The sequence below is a fragment of the Lepidochelys olivacea genome (genome assembly GCF_965140295.1).
Source record: "Lepidochelys olivacea isolate rLepOli2 genome assembly, chromosome: 6".
NCBI classification, from domain to species: domain Eukaryota; kingdom Metazoa; phylum Chordata; order Testudines; family Cheloniidae; genus Lepidochelys; species Lepidochelys olivacea.
In genome coordinates, this window is record NC_140416.1 from 5048971 (window position 1) to 5056557 (window position 7587).

At 47.4% G+C, this 7587-nt stretch overlaps 1 protein-coding gene across 4 annotated transcripts in view; it reads right to left on the bottom strand.

Annotated features, from left to right (window-relative positions):
- LOC311522109 (uncharacterized protein) overlaps positions 1 to 7048 on the bottom strand; it is a 32693-nt gene extending 25645 nt beyond the window's left edge. For 2 of the 4 annotated variants that reach the window (XM_084631072.1, XM_084631067.1), the window contains exon 1: positions 6585 to 6628. The gene's annotated coding sequence lies outside the window, so the exon portion shown is untranslated. Of the gene's footprint in view, positions 1 to 6584; positions 6629 to 6703; positions 6946 to 7033 lie in introns of those variants that run through there. The other 2 variants (XM_084631069.1, XM_084631068.1) reach the window with 2 other exon arrangements.
- Between the last annotated feature and the right edge of the window lie 539 nt (positions 7049 to 7587).

Below are 7587 nucleotides of genomic sequence, written 5' to 3' on the forward strand. Positions count from 1 at the left end.
TCTTCTGGGTTAAAAGGTAGTGGGAGTAGAAATCCTTCCTCCTGTTTTGTGGAGGAACTTGTCCCAGGGCACCTAGATCTCGAAGGTGGTTTACTTCTTGTTGTAGAAGGTGCTTGTGAGAAGGGTCCCTGAAGAGAGACAGGGAGGGGGCTTGGATGGGAGGGAATGGAAGTAAATGGGATGGAGTAGCCAGAACGCATAATCTCTAAGACCCACTTGTCTAGAGATGGACGCCCACACCAGGTAGAAGGGGCATAAACGGAGGCCAAAGTGCGATGTGGTAGGTGTTGTCAGCACTGTTGGGTAGGGGAGGTTGTTTAGACCCTCCACCAACCCTCAAAACTGTTGTTTCGCAGATGACAATTGCGATGTTGAGGATTGTGGCTGAGGTGGTGGTCGTCTCTGATGTCTTTGTCTCTGGCATTGTGACTCGTACTGTCATTACTGGGCAAATTGTTTATATCTGTTACGTTGGTATGGTTGAGATCTGTGTTGTCTCCTCTTCGTTGCAGGTGTGTAAATGCCCAGCGTGCTGAGGGTCGCTTGTGATTCCTTCATGGTGTGGAAGACCTTGTCCATCTTTGCAGCAAAGTGTTTCTCTCTGTCAAAGGGGAGATCCTCCACCGTGGACTGTAACTCCTTTGAGTGGCCCGCGGAGTGGAGCCAGGATGCCCTGTGGATGACAATTGCAGTGGCTGTAGATCTTGCGACTGTGTCCACCACATCTAGGGATGCTTGGAGCACAGTTCTGGCAACTAGTTGACCTTCATTCACCAGGGATCTGAATTGGTCCCTTTTGTCCTCTGGGATGTCATTAATAAATTTAATTGTCTTAATGGAATTGTCATAGTCATACTTTGTCAATAGTGCCACGTAGTTGGCCACTCAAAATTGCAAGGTTGCCGACAAGTAAACTTTGCAGCCAAAAAAAGTCAAGTCTCTTCTGTTCCTTGTCCTGGGGAGTAGACTTATATTGAAGTTGTTTCCCATGTTGATTCACAGCCTCCACCACAAGACAGTTTGGCAGAGGGTTGGAAAAAAGAAAGTCCATGCCCATAGAGGGTATGCAATATTTTGTATCAGTCCTCTTGCCTGTGGGCAGAATGGTTGCCAGGGTTTTCCACATATTTTTGGCTGGTTCCATTAGCGCATCATTGATAGGCAGTGCTAATTTTGAAGTGAACGAAGTTTGGAGAATCTCCAGGAGTTTGGGTTGGGTTTCAGATACCTCCTCAAGTGGGACCTCTAGACCTTCCACTACCCATTTGAATAGTTTCTGAAATTGCTTGAAATCATCAGCAGTCATAGGAGGTGGGGGCATTGTGGCCTCATCTGGTGAGGACAAGGAGTTATGAGTAGGTGGTATGGTGTCCTACTCTATCGTCTCCTCCCTGTCTACCATTGTTTCCTCTGGGGGTTCTGACATTGCCTCCACCTTCGGTGCCAGCTATCTAATCCTCACCCTATAGGGACTGGGTGGTCTGCTATAATGTCTTCTATAGGCGGCCCAAGGGTCCCAGTGAGGCCATTGCATGGGGAAAGTTATGAGTGGGCCCATCCATGGATGCCCATACCACTGTCAATATTGGGACCTTGATCTTAGGGTTCCAGAGGTTGGCATTGTTCAGATAGGTGAAGAGTGGTGTGAGGAGAAGATGCCCTCTTCCTCATCATCCTCTTCCTCACTGGAGGATGGAGAGGCTATGCGTGGTGCCAGAGGATCCTGATGCATCAAAGGTACTTAGCCACAGTGCAGTCAGTACTAAGGAGAGCGACCTGGCTGGGAAACATTTATTTTTGGTCAGCTCTCTCTGAGAAGTTGTCACTTATTTCCTCAATGATTTTTTTGAGGAGTGAGCCTTCCTCTGAGCAGAGGGTGAAGTCTCCAGGGATCTTCGTCCAGAGGGGGTTTGCTGCCTGGGGTCAAAGGCCAGGCAGAGAGATTATTCCATAAGAATGAGCTTGAGGCACAGATCTCTGTCTCGCCTAGCCTACAGGTTACTGCAGTGAGCGCACTTTTGGGGAATGTGCGACTCACCAAGGCAGCGGACACAGTATGAATGGCTACCTGACACGTGGATAGCATCCTGGCATAGGATACAGCGTTTAAATCCTGGTGAACCAGGCATAGTTGAAAAAGGGACAGTTAGCCCCAGGTATAGACCCTAACAGTCTCTCAGAAAGAATTTTTTTTTTAACTAGAACAGAAGAAGGAGAAAAGTAACTAAATAACTATGAACTGTTTTTAACTATTTCTAACTACTTTTAAACCTAAAATGAGCTTGAGTTGGGGCACCGCTGGGAACTCCATGCTCCATCTCTGGCCGAGGACGGTTAAGAAGGAATAGTGGGGGTCAGGTCTGCTGCTGAAATTCTCCCATCAATAGCACAGGGACACACCGACAACTAAAGTGGACCACCCACAGGGACATTACTTGAAGATGTTAAATAATATCATCACTATGCCCACCCCACAACCAATGCAAAGGGGTAATAGTATATTCATTAAAAAAAAAAAAATCCTTGACTTTAGCAGTAAAGAACAATAAATTTGTCAGAATGAAGAACATCACTGAAATGTGCCATAACAAAATATATAGCATACATAAAAGGCTATGAAATTAAAATATGCAATTAGATGTATAAACAATTCAGTACAAAAATCAACATCTGTGTATGCAACGAATTAATAGAAGAGGAAAGTGTGAACTTCAGTATTTGCAGGATGATGGATTACAGGATGATGGATTCAGTATTTGCAGGATGATGAAAATCAGTCCACCTTGAAGTCATATGTTCCCACAGAATAGTAGGTAAGATAAAAACAAGCACTTAGCATTAAAAACTAATATGGCAATACAAACAGGAAGCGCTATACTAGAAATACTGTGAGACATGACTGCTAAAGCTACTAACAACTATTAATATTTTCAACTAATATTTTCAACTGTCAATTAATTGCAGTTAACTCACATGATTAACCGAAAAAAAATTAATCTTGACTAATCAGTTTTAATCGCACTGTTGAACAATAGAATACCAATAGCAATTTATTAAATATTTTGGATGTTTTTCTACATTTTCATATATACTGTATTCTGTGTTGTAATTGAAATCAAAGTGTATATTATTTTTATTACAAATATTTGCACTGTTAAAACGATAAAAGAAATAGTATTTTTCAATTCACCCCATACAAGTACTGTAGTACAATCTCTTTGTTGTGAAAGTGCAATTTACAAATGTAGATGATTTTTTTATTACATAACTGCACTCAAAAACAAAACAATGCAAAACTTTAGAGCCTACAAGTCCACCAGTCCTACTTCTTGTTCAGCAAATCACTAAGACAAACAAGTTTGTTTACATTTACAGGAGATAATGCTGCCCTCTTATTTATAATATCACCAGAAAGGGAGAACAGGCATTTGCATGGCACTTTTGTAGCCAGCATTGCAAGGTATTTACGTGCCAGATATGCTAAACATTCATATGCCCATTCATGCTTCAGCCACCATTCCAGAGGACATGCCTCCCTGCTGATGATGCTCATTTAAAAAAAAATATGTTAATTAAATTTGTCACTGAACTCCTTAGGGGAGAATTGTATGTCCCCTGCTCTGTTTTACCTGCATTCTGGCATATATTTCATGTTATAGCAGTCTCAGATGATGACCCAGCACATGTTGTTCATTTTAAGAACACTTTCACAGCAGATTTGACAAAAACGCAAAGAAGGTACCAACGTGATATTTCTAAACATAGCTACAGCACTCAACCCAAGGTTTAAGAATCTGAAATGCCTTCCAAAAATCTGAGAGACGAGGTGTGGAGCATTCTTTCAGAAGTCTTAAAAAAGCAACACTCTGATGTGAAAACTACAGAACCTGAACCACCAAAAAGAAAATTAACCTTCTGCTGGTGGCATCTGACTCAGATCATGAAAATGAACATGTATCGGTCCGCATCGCTTTATATTGTTATCAAGCAGAACCCGTCAACAGCATGAATGGTGGTTGAAGCATGAAGGGACATATGAATATTTAGCGCATCTGGCATGAAAATATCTTGTGACGCTGGCTACAATAGTGCAATGAGAACGCCTATTCTCACTTTCAGGTGACATTGTAAACAAGAATCAGAGTAGCAGCCATGTTAGTCTGTATCCCTATGATGGTGTCCCCTGAATAGATATGTGGACACAGTTGGCAACGGGCTTTGTTGCAAGGATAGGTTCCTGGGTTAGTGGTTTTGTTGTGTGGTTGCTGATGAGTATTTGCTTCAGGTTGGGGGGCTGTCTGTAAGCAAGGACTGGCCTGACTCCCAAGATCTGTGAGAGTGAGGGATCATCCTTCAGGATAGGTTGTAGATCCTTGATGATGCGCTGGAGAGGTTTTAGTTGGGGGCTGAAGGTAATGGCTAGTGGCGTTCTGTTATTTTCTTTGTTGGGCCTGTCCTGTAGTAGGTAACTTCTGAGTTCAGGGGACACCATCATAGGGCCTAATCACATCAGCCGCACTATCAGAGGCTCGTTCACCTGCACATCGACCAATGTGATATATGCCATCATGTGCCAGCAGTGCCCCTCTGCCATGTACATTGGCCAAACTAGACAGTCTCTACATAAAAAAATTAATGGACACAAATCAGACATCAAGAATTATAACATTCAAAAACCAGTCGGAGAACACGTCAATCTCTTTAGTCACTCAATTACAGACCTAAAAGTGGCAATTCTTCAAGAAAAAAACTTCAAAAACAGACTCCAAAGAGAGACTGCTGAATTGGAATTAATTTGCAAACTGGATACAATTAACTTAAGCTTGAATAAAGACTGGGAATGGATGTGTCATTACACAAAGTAAAATTATTTCCCCATGTTTATTCCCCCCCGCCCCGCCCACTATTCCTCACATGTTCTTGTCAACTGCTGGAAATGGCCCACCTTGATTATCACTACAAAAGGTCCGTCCGTCCGTCCCCTGCGCTCTCCTGCTGGTAATAGCTCACCTTACCTGATCACTCTTGTTACAGTGTGTATGGTAACACCCATTGTTTCATGTTCTCTGTGTATATAAATCTCCCCACTGTATTTTCCACTGCCTACATCCGATGAAGTGAGCTGTAGCTCACGAAAGCTTGTGCTCAAATAAATTTGTTAGTCTCTAAGGTGCCACAAGTACTCCCTTTCTTTTTATTGTAAGCAAGAAGTGGGCAGCATTATCTCCTGCAAATGTAAACAACCTTGCTTTTCTGAACAATTGGCTCAACAAGAAGTAGGACTAAATGGACTTGCAGGCTCTACAATTTTACATCGTTTTATTTTTGAATGCAGTTTTTTTTTTTGTACACAACTCTACATTTGTAAGTTCAACTTTCATGACAAAGAGATTGCACTACAGTACTTGTATTAGGTGAATGTAAAAATACTATTTCTTTTGGTTTTTTACACTGCAAATACTTGTAATCAAAAATAAATATAAAGTCAGCACCGTACACTTCGTGTCCTACCTTGTAACGGAAATCAATACATTTGAAAATGTAGACTGCATCCAAAAATATTTAAATAAATGGTATTCCATTTTTTGTATAACACTGTGATTAATCGCAATTAATTTTTTTAATTGCGATTGTTTTTTTTAATCGCTTGACAGCCCTATTTTCACTGTTTCTTTGCAGGCCGTCCACCTGCACGACGTTCAGGAAGGTAAATGAGGGGATGCTCAGAGCCGGCAAACACCGGACAAATCGGCGAAAGGCGGGAAAGGCCGCGTACGGCGGGGGGCTCGGGCAGGGCAAGTCAGAGCAGCAGGGAGGGGGCACTTGGGGCGGGCTCGGAGGCTTTGTGTAGACACAGGAACCGAATCCGGATTGTTTTAAACACGGAACCCAGGGCGCAGCAGTAGCGCCTCGGGGGCGGGGGGGGGGGTGGATGTTGCAGGGGGGCAGGTCTCCCTTAGCAGCTGGGGACAACCTGCCCCGGCCCAGCGCGGGGGGCGCTTCTCGGGGAGCGGGTGCTGAGCTGCGCCCCCCCGGAAAGGGGGGGGGAGCCCCTCTGCCCCCCACGCCCTGGGACTGCGGCCAGGGCAGATGTTCCCCCTCCCCCGGCGACCTGCTAGTCGCCCCGCCCTCGCGCGGGGGTCCCCTCGGCCACTGGCAGGGAGCGCCCCGGCCCCCCCAGCCCAGCCGGGCGCGGGGTCACCCCAGGCCGGGCAGCGGCCGCAGCCGGGGTTACTCGGGGCGCCCGGCTCTTAGGCGGAGCAAGACGGAACCGGCCGGGCAGCGCCGTGAGTCTGGCCGCGGCGTGCGACGGGAAACCGGCTGCTGAGGGGAGCGGGGCGCCCGCCTGCCCCGTAACGGCCACAGCGTCCCCCTAACGGCCGCCGCGCCCGCGTGCCCCTCCCCCCCTAACGGCCACAGCGCCCCCGTAACGGCCGCCGCGCCCGCCTGCCCCTCCCCCCCAACGGCCACCGCGCCCGCGTGCCCCTCCCCCCGTAACGGCCGCCGCGCCCGCCTGCCCCTCCCCCGCAACGGCCGCCGCGCCCGCCCCCACCGCTCCCCTCAGTAACCGCCACGGCGCCCACCTCTCCATGGCCCGCTGTGGAACGGCTCTGGCATCCGCCTCCCCCTCACTGTATCTACCACAGCGCCCGCCTCCCTCTTCCCCCTCCCCCTTTAATGGCCGCTGCCCGCAATCCCCTACCTCTGTGCGCTTTGATTCATCCCGTCGTGGAGGCCTGGAAGCCCGGAGGGCAGGGTTCCTTGTCTGACCGGAGAGAGACCGGCAAGGGCCAAGCACAAGCTCTTCCTTGAGGAGCGCACACAACAGTAGAGAGCGGCCCCTCTCCAAGGAGAGCCAGCTGCTCCTTTAGGTAAAAGTGGTAGGTTTTTAGAGACAGGTCCGTGGCCTCCCAGATTATTCACACAGCAGCCCACCCCTCCCCCTATGCTAGTTAAAAGTTCTCTTTCTCTGGTAGCCATGCATTCCTAGCCCCCGGTTGCATGTAGCTCTCAGCAAGTCCTAATGCCTCACCAAATTCCTTATCGGTGTGGGTGTCCAACAGGAGACAAGGAGTTAAGAACAGAAAGGCAGGAACAAACCCGTTCTCATCTGGTACAAAAAAGCAGGAATGCAGGTCTCCCCCATCTCACTCCCGGCAACTTAAACAAGTATTCTGTCATTCTGCTTATCTCCTTCAGGGACTTTCCCAGCAACCTTTATTGGCCTGACTTCGGTTCAGCTGGCATAACTGCCTCATGTTTAATTATTCTTACCTAACACTGTGCAGGGAGCTGCTCTGCCCTTCCCCCTGTGACCCATCTCCTCAGAGGCACCTGCGCCGGGTCGGGGGAGAACATGGGGCTGAACTGCACCCCCAATTGGGGGTTGCCAAGCCTCCAGGATTGGCCTGGAGTCTCCAGGAATTCAAGATTACTCTTTAATTAAAAATTGTCATGTGATGAAACCTCCAGGAATAGGTCCAACCAAAATTGGCAACCCCCCAGACACACACACACACACCCCAATGTCACAGACACAGAGGACTTGCTCAGGAGGGCTCAGTCCATAGGCATGGATTGCTCCGG